Genomic DNA, 18,807 nt, shown 5'->3' with positions numbered 1-18,807 from the left:
GTTATGAGTACTGGTATGAGTAAAAGTTTTTTATGTCAGCTTGGTGGTTGAGTGATTATAGTACTGCTGTATTCAGAAGGTAGCTAGTTTGATTCTATGTTACTTTGTTTGTATTACCCGTCACTAGTTTGGTATTACTAATTTAATTAATCTTTGTCACAGGTGTACGAGGCTGCTGGGCTGGCCAATGCTGACAGTTTTATCCGACAGTTCCCTGATGGCTACAGTACCATTCTGGGGGAGAGAGGAGTTACCGTGTCTGGGGGCCAGAAACAGAGGATAGCTATCGCCCGCGCTCTACTGAAAATCCCATCCATCCTCATACTAGACGAGGCTACCAGGTCAGTTGCAAGGGAAAGACTTGATCATAAAAAATGTTAAATGTAACATGTAAATATGTAAAATGTAAAAATGTAGACGACGACGACGACGACGACGACGACGACGACGACGACGACGACGACGACGACGACGACGACGACGACGACGACGACGACGACGACGACGACGACGACGACGACGACGACGACGACGACGACGACGACGACGACGACGACGACGACGACGACGACGACGACGACGACGACGACGACGACGACGACGACGACGACGACGACGACGACGACGACGACGACGCGACGACGACGACGACGACGACGACGACGACGACGACGACGACGACGACGACGACGACGACGACGACGACGACGACGACGACGACGACGACGACGACGACGACGACGACGACGACGACGACGACGACGACGACGACGACGACGACGACGACGACGACGACGACGACGACGACGACGACGACGACGACGACGACGACGACGACGACGACGACGACGACGACGACGACGACGACGACGACGACGACGACGACGACGACGACGACGACGACGACGACGACGACGACGACGACGACGACGACGACGACGACGACGACGACGACGACGACGACGACGACGACGACGACGACGACGACGACGACGACGACGACGACGACGACGACGACGACGACGACGACGACGACGACGACGACGACGACGACGACGACGACGACGACGACGACGACGACGACGACGACGACGACGACGACGACGACGACGACGACGACGACGACGACGACGACGACGACGACGACGACGACGACGACGACGACGACGACGACGACGACGACGACGACGACGACGACGACGACGACGACGACGACGACGACGACGACGACGACGACGACGACGACATTGAAAACGTTATGAGTACTGGTATGAGTAAAAGTTTTTATGTCAGCTTGGTGGTTGAGTGATTATAGTACTGCTTTACTCGCCTTGTAATTAGAAGGTAGCTGGTTTGATTCTATGTTACTTTGTTTGTATTACCTGTCACTAGTTTGGTATTACTAATTTAATTAATCTTTGTCACAGGTGTACGAGGCTGCTGGGCTGGCCAATGCTGACAGTTTTATCCGACAGTTCCCTGATGGCTACAGTACCATTCTGGGGGAGAGAGGAGTTACCGTGTCTGGGGGCCAGAAACAGAGGATAGCTATCGCCCGCGCTCTACTGAAAATCCCATCCATCCTCATACTAGACGAGGCTACCAGGTCAGTTGCAAGGGAATGACTTGATCGTAAAACATGTTAAAATGTAACATGTAAAAATGTAACATGTGGAAATATAAGAAGTTAAAATGTAACATGTTAAAATGTAACGTGTTAAAATGTAACGTGTTAAAATGTAACATATTAAAATGTAACATGTAAAAATGTAACATGTAAAATTGTAACGTTTTAAAATGTAACATGCTTAAAGGTAACTTGTTAAAATGTAACATATTAAAAACGTTATGAGTACTGGTATGAGTAAAAGTTTTTTATGTCAGCTTGGTGGTTGAGTGATTATAGTACTGCTGTATTCAGAAGGTAGCTAGTTTGATTCTATGTTACTTTGTTTGTATTACCCGTCACTAGTTTGGTATTACTAATTTAATTAATCTTTGTCACAGGTGTACGAGGCTGCTGGGCTGGCCAATGCTGACAGTTTTATCCGACAGTTCCCTGATGGCTACAGTACCATTCTGGGGAGAGAGGAGTTACCGTGTCTGGGGGCCAGAAACAGAGGATAGCTATCGCCCGCGCTCTACTGAAAATCCCATCCATCCTCATACTAGACGAGGCTACCAGGTCAGTTGCAAGGGAAAGACTTGATCATAAAAAATGTTAAAATGTAACATGTAAATATGTAAAATGTAAAAATGTAGACGACGACGACGACGACGACGACGACGACGACGACGACGACGACGACGACGACGACGACGACGACGACGACGACGACGACGACGACGACGACGACGACGACGACGACGACGACGACGACGACGACGACGACGACGACGACGACGACGACGACGACGACGACGACGACGACGACGACGACGACGACGACGACGACGACGACGACGACGACGACGACGACGACGACGACGACGACGACGACGACGACGACGACGACGACGACGACGACGACGACGACGACGACGACGACGACGACGACGACGACGACGACGACGACGACGACGACGACGACGACGACGACGACGACGACGACGACGACGACGACGACGACGACGACGACGACGACGACGACGACGACGACGACGACGACGACGACGACGACGACGACGACGACGACGACATTGAAAACGTTATGAGTACTGGTATGAGTAAAAGTTTTTATGTCAGCTTGGTGGTTGAGTGATTATAGTACTGCTTTACTCGCCTTGTAATTAGAAGGTAGCTGGTTTGATTCTATGTTACTTTGTTTGTATTACCTGTCACTAGTTTGGTATTACTAATTTAATTAATCTTTGTCACAGGTGTACGAGGCTGCTGGGCTGGCCAATGCTGACAGTTTTATCCGACAGTTCCCTGATGGCTACAGTACCATTCTGGGGGAGAGAGGAGTTACCGTGTCTGGGGGCCAGAAACAGAGGATAGCTATCGCCCGCGCTCTACTGAAAATCCCATCCATCCTCATACTAGACGAGGCTACCAGGTCAGTTGCAAGGGAATGACTTGATCGTAAAACATGTTAAAATGTAACATGTAAAAATGTAACATGTGGAAATATAAGAAGTTAAAATGTAACATGTTAAAATGTAACGTGTTTAAAATGTAACGTGTTAAAATGTAACATATTAAAATGTAACATGTAAAAATGTAACATGTAAAATTGTAACGTTTTAAAATGTAACATGCTTAAAGGTAACTTGTTAAAATGTAACATATTAAAAACGTTATGAGTACTGGTATGAGTAAAAGTTTTTTATGTCAGCTTGGTGGTTGAGTGATTATAGTACTGCTGTATTCAGAAGGTAGCTAGTTTGATTCTATGTTACTTTGTTTGTATTACCCGTCACTAGTTTGGTATTACTAATTTAATTAATCTTTGTCACAGGTGTACGAGGCTGCTGGGCTGGCCAATGCTGACAGTTTTATCCGACAGTTCCCTGATGGCTACAGTACCATTCTGGGGGAGAGAGGAGTTACCGTGTCTGGGGGCCAGAAACAGAGGATAGCTATCGCCCGCGCTCTACTGAAAATCCCATCCATCCTCATACTAGACGAGGCTACCAGGTCAGTTGCAAGGGAAAGACTTGATCATAAAAAATGTTAAAATGTAACATGAAATGTAACATGTAAATATGTAAAATGTAAAAATGTAGACGACGACGACGACGACGACGACGACGACGACGACGACGACGACGACGACGACGACGACGACGACGACGACGACGACGACGACGACGACGACGACGACGACGACGACGACGACGACGACGACGACGACGACGACGACGACGACGACGACGACGACGACGACGACGACGACGACGACGACGACGACGACGACGACGACGACGACGACGACGACGACGACGACGACGACGACGACGACGACGACGACGACGACGACGACGACGACGACGACGACGACGACGACGACGACGACGACGACGACGACGACGACGACGACGACGACGACGACGACGACGACGACGACGACGACGACGACGACGACGACGACGACGACGACGACGACGACGACGACGACGACGACGACGACGACGACGACGACGACGACGACGACGACGACGACGACGACGACGACGACGACGACGACGACGACGACGACGACGACGACGACGACGACGACGACGACGACGACGACGACGACGACGACGACGACGACGACGACGACGACGACGACGACGACGACGACGACGACGACGACGACGACGACGACGACGACGACGACGACGACGACGACGACGACGACGACGACGACGACGACGACGACGACGACGACGACGACGACGACGACGACGACGACGACGACGACGACGACGACGACATTGAAAACGTTATGAGTACTGGTATGAGTAAAAGTTTTTATGTCAGCTTGGTGGTTGAGTGATTATAGTACTGCTTTACTCGCCTTGTAATTAGAAGGTAGCTGGTTTGATTCTATGTTACTTTGTTTGTATTACCTGTCACTAGTTTGGTATTACTAATTTAATTAATCTTTGTCACAGGTGTACGAGGCTGCTGGGCTGGCCAATGCTGACAGTTTTATCCGACAGTTCCCTGATGGCTACAGTACCATTCTGGGGGAGAGAGGAGTTACCGTGTTGTCTGGGGGCCAGAAACAGAGGATAGCTATCGCCCGCGCTCTACTGAAAATCCCATCCATCCTCATACTAGACGAGGCTACCAGGTCAGTTGCAAGGGAATGACTTGATCGTAAAACATGTTAAAATGTAACATGTAAAAATGTAACATGTGGAAATATAAGAAGTTAAAATGTAACATGTTAAAATGTAACGTGTTAAAATGTAACGTGTTAAAATGTAACATATTAAAATGTAACATGTAAAAATGTAACATGTAAAATTGTAACGTTTTAAAATGTAACATGCTTAAAGGTAACTTGTTAAAATGTAACATATTAAAAACGTTATGAGTACTGGTATGAGTAAAAGTTTTTTATGTCAGCTTGGTGGTTGAGTGATTATAGTACTGCTGTATTCAGAAGGTAGCTAGTTTGATTCTATGTTACTTTGTTTGTATTACCCGTCACTAGTTTGGTATTACTAATTTAATTAATCTTTGTCACAGGTGTACGAGGCTGCTGGGCTGGCCAATGCTGACAGTTTTATCCGACAGTTCCCTGATGGCTACAGTACCATTCTGGGGGAGAGAGGAGTTACCGTGTCTGGGGGCCAGAAACAGAGGATAGCTATCGCCCGCGCTCTACTGAAAATCCCATCCATCCTCATACTAGACGAGGCTACCAGGTCAGTTGCAAGGGAAAGACTTGATCATAAAAAATGTTAAAATGTAACATGTAAATATGTAAAATGTAAAAATGTAGACGACGACGACGACGACGACGACGACGACGACGACGACGACGACGACGACGACGACGACGACGACGACGACGACGACGACGACGACGACGACGACGACGACGACGACGACGACGACGACGACGACGACGACGACGACGACGACGACGACGACGACGACGACGACGACGACGACGACGACGACGACGACGACGACGACGACGACGACGACGACGACGACGACGACGACGACGACGACGACGACGACGACGACGACGACGACGACGACGACGACGACGACGACGACGACGACGACATTGAAAACGTTATGAGTACTGGTATGAGTAAAAGTTTTTATGTCAGCTTGGTGGTTGAGTGATTATAGTACTGCTTTACTCGCCTTGTAATTAGAAGGTAGCTGGTTTGATTCTATGTTACTTTGTTTGTATTACCTGTCACTAGTTTGGTATTACTAATTTAATTAATCTTTGTCACAGGTGTACGAGGCTGCTGGGCTGGCCAATGCTGACAGTTTTATCCGACAGTTCCCTGATGGCTACAGTACCATTCTGGGGGAGAGAGGAGTTACCGTGTCTGGGGGCCAGAAACAGAGGATAGCTATCGCCCGCGCTCTACTGAAAATCCCATCCATCCTCATACTAGACGAGGCTACCAGGTCAGTTGCAAGGGAATGACTTGATCGTAAAACATGTTAAAATGTAACATGTAAAAATGTAACATGTGGAAATATAAGAAGTTAAAATGTAACATGTTAAAATGTAACGTGTTAAAATGTAACGTGTTAAAATGTAACATATTAAAATGTAACATGTAAAAATGTAACATGTAAAATTGTAACGTTTTAAAATGTAACATGCTTAAAGGTAACTTGTTAAAATGTAACATATTAAAAACGTTATGAGTACTGGTATGAGTAAAAGTTTTTTATGTCAGCTTGGTGGTTGAGTGATTATAGTACTGCTGTATTCAGAAGGTAGCTAGTTTGATTCTATGTTACTTTGTTTGTATTACCCGTCACTAGTTTGGTATTACTAATTTAATTAATCTTTGTCACAGGTGTACGAGGCTGCTGGGCTGGCCAATGCTGACAGTTTTATCCGACAGTTCCCTGATGGCTACAGTACCATTCTGGGGGAGAGAGGAGTTACCGTGTCTGGGGGCCAGAAACAGAGGATAGCTATCGCCCGCGCTCTACTGAAAATCCCATCCATCCTCATACTAGACGAGGCTACCAGGTCAGTTGCAAGGGAAAGACTTGATCATAAAAAATGTTAAAATGTAACATGTAAATATGTAAAATGTAAAAATGTAGACGACGACGACGACGACGACGACGACGACGACGACGACGACGACGACGACGACGACGACGACGACGACGACGACGACGACGACGACGACGACGACGACGACGACGACGACGACGACGACGACGACGACGACGACGACGACGACGACGACGACGACGACGACGACGACGACGACGACGACGACGACGACGACGACGACGACGACGACGACGACGACGACGACGACGACGACGACGACGACGACGACGACGACGACGACGACGACGACGACGACGACGACGACGACGACGACGACGACGACGACGACGACGACGACGACGACGACGACGACGACGACGACGACGACGACGACGACGACGACGACGACGACGACGACGACGACGACGACGACGACGACGACGACGACGACGACGACGACGACGACGACGACGACGACGACGACGACGACGACGACGACGACGACGACGACGACGACGACGACGACGACGACGACGACGACGACGACGACGACGACGACGACGACGACGACGACGACGACGACGACGACGACGACGACGACGACGACGACGACGACGACGACGACGACGACGACGACGACGACGACGACGACGACGACGACGACGACGACGACGACGACGACGACGACGACGACGACGACATTGAAAACGTTATGAGTACTGGTATGAGTAAAAGTTTTTATGTCAGCTTGGTGGTTGAGTGATTATAGTACTGCTTTACTCGCCTTGTAATTAGAAGGTAGCTGGTTTGATTCTATGTTACTTTGTTTGTATTACCTGTCACTAGTTTGGTATTACTAATTTAATTAATCTTTGTCACAGGTGTACGAGGCTGCTGGGCTGGCCAATGCTGACAGTTTTATCCGACAGTTCCCTGATGGCTACAGTACCATTCTGGGGGAGAGAGGAGTTACCGTGTCTGGGGGCCAGAAACAGAGGATAGCTATCGCCCGCGCTCTACTGAAAATCCCATCCATCCTCATACTAGACGAGGCTACCAGGTCAGTTGCAAGGGAATGACTTGATCGTAAAACATGTTAAAATGTAACATGTAAAAATGTAACATGTGGAAATATAAGAAGTTAAAATGTAACATGTTAAAATGTAACGTGTTAAAATGTAACGTGTTAAAATGTAACATATTAAAATGTAACATGTAAAAATGTAACATGTAAAATTGTAACGTTTTAAAATGTAACATGCTTAAAGGTAACTTGTTAAAATGTAACATATTAAAAACGTTATGAGTACTGGTATGAGTAAAAGTTTTTTATGTCAGCTTGGTGGTTGAGTGATTATAGTACTGCTGTATTCAGAAGGTAGCTAGTTTGATTCTATGTTACTTTGTTTGTATTACCCGTCACTAGTTTGGTATTACTAATTTAATTAATCTTTGTCACAGGTGTACGAGGCTGCTGGGCTGGCCAATGCTGACAGTTTTATCCGACAGTTCCCTGATGGCTACAGTACCATTCTGGGGGAGAGAGGAGTTACCGTGTCTGGGGGCCAGAAACAGAGGATAGCTATCGCCCGCGCTCTACTGAAAATCCCATCCATCCTCATACTAGACGAGGCTACCAGGTCAGTTGCAAGGGAAAGACTTGATCATAAAAAATGTTAAAATGTAACATGTAAATATGTAAAATGTAAAAATGTAGACGACGACGACGACGACGACGACGACGACGACGACGACGACGACGACGACGACGACGACGACGACGACGACGACGACGACGACGACGACGACGACGACGACGACGACGACGACGACGACGACGACGACGACGACGACGACGACGACGACGACGACGACGACGACGACGACGACGACGACGACGACGACGACGACGACGACGACGACGACGACGACGACGACGACGACGACGACGACGACGACGACGACGACGACGACGACGACGACGACGACGACGACGACGACGACGACGACGACGACGACGACGACGACGACGACGACGACGACGACGACGACGACGACGACGACGACGACGACGACGACATTGAAAACGTTATGAGTACTGGTATGAGTAAAAGTTTTTATGTCAGCTTGGTGGTTGAGTGATTATAGTACTGCTTTACTCGCCTTGTAATTAGAAGGTAGCTGGTTTGATTCTATGTTATTGTATTACCTGTCACTAGTTTGGTATTACTAATTTAATTAATCTTTGTCACAGGTGTACGAGGCTGCTGGGCTGGCGGCCAATGCTGACAGTTTTATCCGACAGTTCCCTGATGGCTACAGTACCATTCTGGGGGAGAGAGGAGTTACCGTGTCTGGGGGCCAGAAACAGAGGATAGCTATCGCCCGCGCTCTACTGAAAATCCCATCCATCCTCATACTAGACGAGGCTACCAGGTCAGTTGCAAGGGAATGACTTGATCGTAAAACATGTTAAAATGTAACATGTAAAAATGTAACATGTGGAAATATAAGAAGTTAAAATGTAACATGTTAAAATGTAACGTGTTAAAATGTAACGTGTTAAAATGTAACATATTAAAATGTAACATGTAAAAATGTAACATGTAAAATTGTAACGTTTTAAAATGTAACATGCTTAAAGGTAACTTGTTAAAATGTAACATATTAAAAACGTTATGAGTACTGGTATGAGTAAAAGTTTTTTATGTCAGCTTGGTGGTTGAGTGATTATAGTACTGCTGTATTCAGAAGGTAGCTAGTTTGATTCTATGTTACTTTGTTTGTATTACCCGTCACTAGTTTGGTATTACTAATTTAATTAATCTTTGTCACAGGTGTACGAGGCTGCTGGGCTGGCCAATGCTGACAGTTTTATCCGACAGTTCCCTGATGGCTACAGTACCATTCTGGGGGAGAGAGGAGTTACCGTGTCTGGGGGCCAGAAACAGAGGATAGCTATCGCCCGCGCTCTACTGAAAATCCCATCCATCCTCATACTAGACGAGGCTACCAGGTCAGTTGCAAGGGAAAGACTTGATCATAAAAAATGTTAAAATGTAACATGTAAATATGTAAAATGTAAAAATGTAGACGACGACGACGACGACGACGACGACGACGACGACGACGACGACGACGACGACGACGACGACGACGACGACGACGACGACGACGACGACGACGACGACGACGACGACGACGACGACGACGACGACGACGACGACGACGACGACGACGACGACGACGACGACGACGACGACGACGACGACGACGACGACGACGACGACGACGACGACGACGACGACGACGACGACGACGACGACGACGACGACGACGACGACGACGACGACGACGACGACGACGACGACGACGACGACGACGACGACGACGACGACGACGACGACGACGACGACGACGACGACGACGACGACGACGACGACGACGACGACGACGACGACGACGACATTGAAAACGTTATGAGTACTGGTATGAGTAAAAGTTTTTATGTCAGCTTGGTGGTTGAGTGATTATAGTACTGCTTTACTCGCCTTGTAATTAGAAGGTAGCTGGTTTGATTCTATGTTACTTTGTTTGTATTACCTGTCACTAGTTTGGTATTACTAATTTAATTAATCTTTGTCACAGGTGTACGAGGCTGCTGGGCTGGCCAATGCTGACAGTTTTATCCGACAGTTCCCTGATGGCTACAGTACCATTCTGGGGGAGAGAGGAGTTACCGTGTCTGGGGGCCAGAAACAGAGGATAGCTATCGCCCGCGCTCTACTGAAAATCCCATCCATCCTCATACTAGACGAGGCTACCAGGTCAGTTGCAAGGGAATGACTTGATCGTAAAACATGTTAAAATGTAACATGTAAAAATGTAACATGTGGAAATATAAGAAGTTAAAATGTAACATGTTAAAATGTAACGTGTTAAAATGTAACGTGTTAAAATGTAACATATTAAAATGTAACATGTAAAAATGTAACATGTAAAATTGTAACGTTTTAAAATGTAACATGCTTAAAGGTAACTTGTTAAAATGTAACATATTAAAAACGTTATGAGTACTGGTATGAGTAAAAGTTTTTTATGTCAGCTTGGTGGTTGAGTGATTATAGTACTGCTGTATTCAGAAGGTAGCTAGTTTGATTCTATGTTACTTTGTTTGTATTACCCGTCACTAGTTTGGTATTACTAATTTAATTAATCTTTGTCACAGGTGTACGAGGCTGCTGGGCTGGCCAATGCTGACAGTTTTATCCGACAGTTCCCTGATGGCTACAGTACCATTCTGGGGGAGAGAGGAGTTACCGTGTCTGGGGGCCAGAAACAGAGGATAGCTATCGCCCGCGCTCTACTGAAAATCCCATCCATCCTCATACTAGACGAGGCTACCAGGTCAGTTGCAAGGGAAAGACTTGATCATAAAAAATGTTAAAATGTAACATGTAAATATGTAAAATGTAAAAATGTAGACGACGACGACGACGACGACGACGACGACGACGACGACGACGACGACGACGACGACGACGACGACGACGACGACGACGACGACGACGACGACGACGACGACGACGACGACGACGACGACGACGACGACGACGACGACGACGACGACGACGACGACGACGACGACGACGACGACGACGACGACGACGACGACGACGACGACGACGACGACGACGACGACGACGACGACGACGACGACGACGACGACGACATTGAAAACGTTATGAGTACTGGTATGAGTAAAAGTTTTTATGTCAGCTTGGTGGTTGAGTGATTATAGTACTGCTTTACTCGCCTTGTAATTAGAAGGTAGCTGGTTTGATTCTATGTTACTTTGTTTGTATTACCTGTCACTAGTTTGGTATTACTAATTTAATTAATCTTTGTCACAGGTGTACGAGGCTGCTGGGCTGGCCAATGCTGACAGTTTTATCCGACAGTTCCCTGATGGCTACAGTACCATTCTGGGGGAGAGAGGAGTTACCGTGTCTGGGGGCCAGAAACAGAGGATAGCTATCGCCCGCGCTCTACTGAAAATCCCATCCATCCTCATACTAGACGAGGCTACCAGGTCAGTTGCAAGGGAATGACTTGATCGTAAAACATGTTAAAATGTAACATGTAAAAATGTAACATGTGGAAATATAAGAAGTTAAAATGTAACATGTTAAAATGTAACGTGTTAAAATGTAACGTGTTAAAATGTAGTCATTCGATGAAGTAGACATGGTGTTAATTTTTGTTTATAAGATATTTCAATTGCTAGATTAACCTAGAAGTCAACTTTGTATCCTCGAACATGAGGTGCAGGGCTACCGCCAGAACAGAGCCAAATAACACGTAATTTCACGACCAAAGTTTCACGACCATCGCGGGTTTTTTCACGACCAATCCAGCCTTATGGATTATAGTGTGTTTGGTCGTGACAATAACTTTAATATAATTGTAAATTGAACAGTTTAGTTAAATTGAAACACATATTTTTATTATAACTAATAGGATAATTGAAGGATTGTTTAGAAAGATTTAGATTATTCCAGACAATTCACGACCGTACCGCTTGTCCCTGACCATCACGTTTATGATTTCTATCATAAAAATTTCAAAAATTAAAATATTGTCATATTTCAATGTTTTATACACAAAAGAAGCACACCTCTATACAAACATAACAATTTTTTGGGTCTCAGGTAAGTTTTTTCGGAGTTATACAAACTTAAAAAGATTTTATTGGCTTTTTTTCAATTTTTTAAGTTTTTTTATTTTTTTCTAGAAAGACCAAATATACCAAAAGCTCAGTGACCTTTTTATTGTATAATGGTCATAAAAGTAAATTAGTTTATAGCAAAACATAGTTATAAAAATAATATTAACTATTTTAAATATTCATTTAAACGTCCGTTATGGTCGTGACAGGATTTTGTGTTTTTCCACTAAAGATGCTCTTTTAAAAAGAAACTACCAAAGATATTGCGTTACCATGGACATTTTATGAAACATCAAATGTTAATAAAATAAAAAAAATAATAAAAGTTTTGAAAAAAGGAGGAAAAAATTTGCAAAGTGCTTTTCCTGAAAACGTACGTTTTTAAATTTTCACTCAGTTACCGTGTCTGGGGGCCAGAAACAGAGGATAGCTATCGCCCGCGCTCTACTGAAAATCCCATCCATCCTCATACTAGACGAGGCTACCAGGTCAGTTGCAAGGGAATGACTTGATCGTAAAACATGTTAAAATGTAACATGTAAAAATGTAACATGTGGAAATATAAGAAGTTAAAATGTAACATGTTAAAATGTAACGTGTTAAAATGTAACATTTTAAAATGTAACATGCTTAAATGTAACGTGTTAAAATGTAACATATTAAAATGTAACATGTAAAAATGTAACATGTAAAATTGTAACCTTTTAAAATGTAACATGCTTAAAGGTAACTTGTTAAAATGTAACATATTAAAAACGTTATGAGTACTGGTATGAGTAAAAGTTTTTTATGTCAGCTTGGTGGTTGAGTGATTATAGTACTGCTGTATTCAGAAGGTAGCTAGTTTGATTCTATGTTACTTTGTTTGTATTACCCGTCACTAGTTTGGTATTACTAATTTAATTAATCTTTGTCACAGGTGTACGAGGCTGCTGGGCTGGCCAATGCTGACAGTTTTATCCGACAGTTCCCTGATGGCTACAGTACCATTCTGGGGGAGAGAGGAGTTACCGTGTCTGGGGGCCAGAAACAGAGGATAGCTATCGCCCGCGCTCTACTGAAAATCCCATCCATCCTCATACTAGACGAGGCTACCAGGTCAGTTGCAAGGGAAAGACTTGATCATAAAAAATGTTAAAATGTAACATGTAAATATGTAAAATGTAAAAATGTAGATGTGTCTACAGATTGAGTGGTAAGTAAATGGTTAGGGGAACTTTAACCTAATTTCCACCATTTTTATTTTCTTTTAACATGTGTCCACTTTAAGGTTACATTTACCTCTAGTAATTTCAGCAATAAAAAGTTTGGGAATTGATAAGGAACATAATTTTATTATCCGTCGAAGGTTGTCTGTACGCTAAGCGCCAATTCGTTAGCTGGACTTCTAGCTCAAAATAACTAACATTTTATTTATATATTTTTAAAATTTTTTATGCATTCAAGTATTTCCCCCATTTAAATCGTTAATATGTGCTGGAAAACGCTACATTATGTGTTATATTGTTAAAAAAAGGTTTTAAAATTTTTAATAAATTTGAGGTCTATTTCCGTTTTATTAGACTGTACACAGAATGGGTGGTGGGGGTATGGAATTCTCCGCCCGCCGTTAGCTGGCGATAGCTGTCTTCACGATCGTTGGCGTAGGGCAAGGCTAGGTTCCGCTATCGATAGACAGGCCTACACTATAGTACCCCTATTAGGTTATTATATTGGGTCTCTCACTCTTTGGCAGTTTCCTGTTAAAGGGAACATTCATTATTATCGATGATTTCTTTTCGATATAAGCTTATCAATATTTTTGTTTTACTTCATGATTCATAACTTATTCCTTCTGTTATCTTCAAACACATTTAAATTATCTACTAATTTAGAAGTAGGACGAACCTTGTTTAGGCAAACATTAAATAGCCTATTTTATTGGATTATAAAATCAAACTAAGCTAATCTAACCTAAGTTATAACATAACTAACCAAACTTGCTGTATAGGCTATGTTACCGTTTCAAAATTCCGTTTAATAACAGAAAAGGAATGGAGAATGGCTGTTTAACGGACAGAAAAATAAAATTTTGATATTCAAAAAGAAATTATCTACATATACTGTAATAAATGTTCCCTTTAACAGGAAAGTACCCATTCTTTACATTATACCATAGACAAAAAGAATTAAATATAGACCGTCAGCTGTGCTGCGGTTACCATAGGTTCTGGCGCACACCGCTTGAGCACCACGGTAGTTACGGCGTACGCGCTACGTAAACTACAGCGGTGTGCGCCGGAACCTATGGTAACCATGGCAACCGCAGCACGGCTGGTAGTCTGTATATAATTCTTTTTGTCTATGATTATACTTGCTACTCATACACACATATAGTCTCTAACTTAATAAGAATGCTGTAACCTTTTGAAAGAGGCATTTTCTCGCGCTGTTGTAATAGTCAGAATATTAAAACATCGTTTGTTTAATTTAAATAGCGGTTTGTTTGAAGTTATTTAGAGTAACATGACCATGAGAAACATGCTATTTGAAACTCCAACGACAGGAAAATATATGTTAAGTTTTATAAACGATTAAATTGTAGGCTATTAATTTGTAGCGGCCAAAAACTGTTGTCCCGTTACCTACTTTTAGGAATAAACAATCTGTCCTCTACTTAGTGATGTAAAAATCATTATACAGGTTGTTATGGTCATCTTACTAATTATAATATTATTATTAAGATCAAAATAACTAGGCCTACAATTTATTCTTTAGTTGGGGTAATTTTGATGAAACAAATAACAATACATTTACAGTCTTCATTTTATGCTAGAATGTTTTACTATAAACAATGTAGGCTATTAAGAACTGCACTAAAGTCCTTTAGACAACCTGCAATATCAGTACCTTCAATACCTTTAATAACTTATATATTGGGTGAAATATCAGTTCGTTATACAAATAGTATTTTATATTATTCCCTGCGATATAAATTCCGATTTTTGTTTTGAGTATTAAAGTTACTGTATCGTGATATGAATATTTAAAGCCATAGATTCTTTTCAAATAGACTTTCACACTGTGCTGTGGTGGTTAAACAAGGTTAGTTCAGTTTGGTTTAGTTTATGTTAATAAAAACCAGATAACACCTAAATAAATAGCCTACAAATTGTTCCAATAGTATCATCATTGGGTTGGGTTAGTGTTGTACAGTTTTCTATCAAAACTGATTGTCAAAAGCGCCAAATTATACCTAGTCGTGTCATTTCATGAGTAACTTAGCTTATAGAAAAGGCAGAGGATACGCGTCCGGTAACCGGACGTGGATTAGACGTCCGGCAATTACTGTCATAACCTAACCTAACCAACCAAACTTGCTGATTATGAAAAAATCGAATTAAGGTTAAATTCTTTCTCCATAAAAAAATTATAAATGCCAAAAATTCTAATAAAAGATGTACAGTTAAGAATAAATGGTATTCAATGCAAAATCTTCGACAAAAAGTTAGAGTCACCAATGGGACTCGAACCCTGGACCTCTTGCATATCAGCCGAGCACGTTATCCACTACACCACGACCACCGATGGCTGGTCATGGTATTGTTGTAGTAAAGGCGTTCCAGGCTCCCGCAACCCCATGACGTCATTGCCGTACGCCTTATCCACGTCCGGTTACCGGACGCGTATCCTCTATGTATAGAAAAAAGCTAAACGTTTTGTTAATGATACCTTGTTTGTTTATAAACTATAGGCCTACCACTTTCAAAAGAACCTGCGCAGAACCATGGCTGTCTCGCGCATGTAGGGGTGAAGGGTGATGGTGGGGAAGGGCCTGGAGCAGTGGTGGGGATAAGTCGTTGGGGCGAGGTGTCTTTCCCCACCACTCTGACTCTCCTGCTGTCCTGCATGCTCGACTCATACAGGTGCGTGGTTTTTTCTATGTGGTAGGCCTATAAGCTAACATAACCTAAACGCCGCAATGGTCTGTAAAAGATTGGCGGGTGGTCCTCTTTTTAAAAAGACCATAGGCTAACAGATTAATAAGCAGGCCTATTTCTTAATCAATATATTTTATATAAATTTGAAGCTATTGTCAGTAGGCCTATTAATTTATAGAAACTGAAAATTTGATAGGATAGTATAATACATTAAAGTTTCTCTGCCGAACTTTACCCCATAACATTGCTGTTGCAGTGCAATGTAATTTTCAGAATCAGTCTTCTTCGCTTTGTATTTAGGCTAAGTAAAATTTATTTTCCTTGCTGCATATTAGGGAACATTATTACTATGTTTAATAGCCATGATAAGGTACAGTAGACTCCCTCTTATTTGGACACCTTTTAACCTGACATCGGTTAAACCAGACAACACTCGGTGGAAATTACATCTCTTAAGGCCTATTTTGCTTGGAGCGACTGTAGCGATAGTCGCACAGCGATTATCACTCAGCTACTATAGCTGACAAGGCGGCCGTTTTGCTTAGAGCGTTTGATTTTCGATCGCACAGCGATTTTTCATAGTTAGTTAAATATCAGCACTCACAATGGTGAAGTCATGAGTGTGAATTGTAATTCATTAAAGCGTCTCCTCGGTGAGGATTTAGGAGACGAGGCTCCACTCGACCCTAGTGGAAGTATCAATGGACGATCGATTGAAAATACATAGTGATACTTAGGATTAGGGACGGATACGTATCACTAGGACATAAATAGAAAACTGTAGTGATATCAATGAAAAAATATTATTTATATAAATAAAAAAAAATAGTGATATCAATAAGAGTACATGAATGTCGGAAAATAAAACCTGGAGTCTAAATAAAAATTGTAAAAAATATTCACAAAAACTGACACAGTATTAACGCCCACACTACGTAAATAACACATAACAACTTGGAACAGTCAAGCATTTTATATTTAATAAATTTGAATAGACGTAAATTATCTTAACAAATTTAAACAAGTCGCCTGTTTCTACTAAAATTTAATTTAGAAAATGAAATTAATGTGTAATGAAATATAACCAAAACAGTAGAATCGTAACAGCACATGAATAGAAAAATTAATGTGAACAATAAAGAAAATTATGGTTAATTTAACCCCTATTATGTGCCTACTGAGTGAATTGCACTGTTTTGAGGTTCTGCGCATCAGTCGCGGCGCGATTATCGCTCAGACTGGTCCCTGGGGCAGTGGTCCGCGACTGTAGCTAGCGACTCTTGCGATAGTCGCTCCAAGCAAAACAGGACAACGCAAACTCCGTCAGAGCAGTGCCCGGCTACTATCGCGGAGCGATTATCGCCACGCGTCTATCACTGCAATCGCTCCAAGCAAAATAGGCCTTTAACCGGGCAATTTTTATCAGCACATCGGTTTAACCGGACTAGGTCGGCAGGAAGTGGGAGGTAAGCGTTACTGAAACGACTGTTCTTGTGTTAAGGATATGAGAACAGTGATTATGCTCTACTACATTTTAGTCAAATACTGTATATACAGTATACATTTAAACGGTCAGTTTTAATGAGTTTGTGGACCGTCAGTTTAACGAGAAAACCCATTATCCGGACTGACCTCGGTCCCGAGAGTCTGGATAAGAGGGAGTCTATTGTAGGCTACTGTACATTTTACTATGTTATAGTGACACGAATAAAAAAATAAAAGCCAAAACTTCATGCAATAACCCCATAGTACCACATACAATATGTTTACTAGTGTGAACTACGCTGTAGGCTTCACATTGAATGTGTTGCCCATGTTTATTAAATTAACCTAAAACAGAGTTGTTTTGTTACAGAGTCATTGATTGAGGTGCTGGTGAACTGATTGAAGACTTAAAAATGTTTTGTCATTAGTGTGAGGTGTGATAGTACGGACTGTTGTGATAAATTACTACTGTTTATGATTTACTTTATATGTTTTAAAATAAATGTTCTACATAAACTATTAAAATTGAATGATCATTTACAATGCCACTATTTCCAGCTGTAATAATTTTTTTTATACTTCTTTTAATTATTTTTTACTTTGTTTCTAAACATAAGTTCTGATGTAGTCAATATTTGCATAATATGCACTTTCAAAAATATAAAATAGTAAACACAACAGCTTTTTATATACCATTGTTATTATTTATTGGCGTTTTTGTATTGCAATAAGAATAAGAATAAGAATAAGAAAGTTTATTGCCATTGACCAAGTTGTACATCGTTAAGTTGCATGCGTAGTTGCAGATGCATTGGTCTGTTTAAATGTATAAAGGAACTAAAATAAAATCTGAAAATTCCAGACTAACATAAAGATTGTTCAAACAAAGGAGGTTGAAGTATGTAAACAATTCCAAAAACTCTTAAGTTATTTTGAATTTGGTAAGTTTAATTTGATACCAAATATC

The 18,807-nt window shown here is 42.8% G+C and overlaps 1 long non-coding RNA gene across 1 annotated transcript; it reads left to right on the top strand.

Annotated features, from left to right (window-relative positions):
• Positions 1-13,376: 13,376 nt before the first annotated feature.
• Positions 13,377-18,350, top strand: LOC128995146 (uncharacterized). Its single transcript, XR_008490955.1, has 3 exons — positions 13,377-13,533; positions 16,169-16,340; positions 18,211-18,350. It is a non-coding gene; the product is annotated as an uncharacterized LOC128995146 (long non-coding RNA).
• Positions 18,351-18,807: the final 457 nt, after the last annotated feature.

The sequence above is a fragment of the Macrosteles quadrilineatus genome, unplaced genomic scaffold, assembly GCF_028750875.1.
Source record: "Macrosteles quadrilineatus isolate MER2022 unplaced genomic scaffold, UCM_ALF_1.0 Scaffold_5__1_contigs__length_97177068, whole genome shotgun sequence".
Classification (NCBI taxonomy): Eukaryota; Metazoa; Arthropoda; class Insecta; order Hemiptera; family Cicadellidae; genus Macrosteles; species Macrosteles quadrilineatus.
This window is presented reverse-complemented; position numbering and strand designations above follow the sequence as displayed.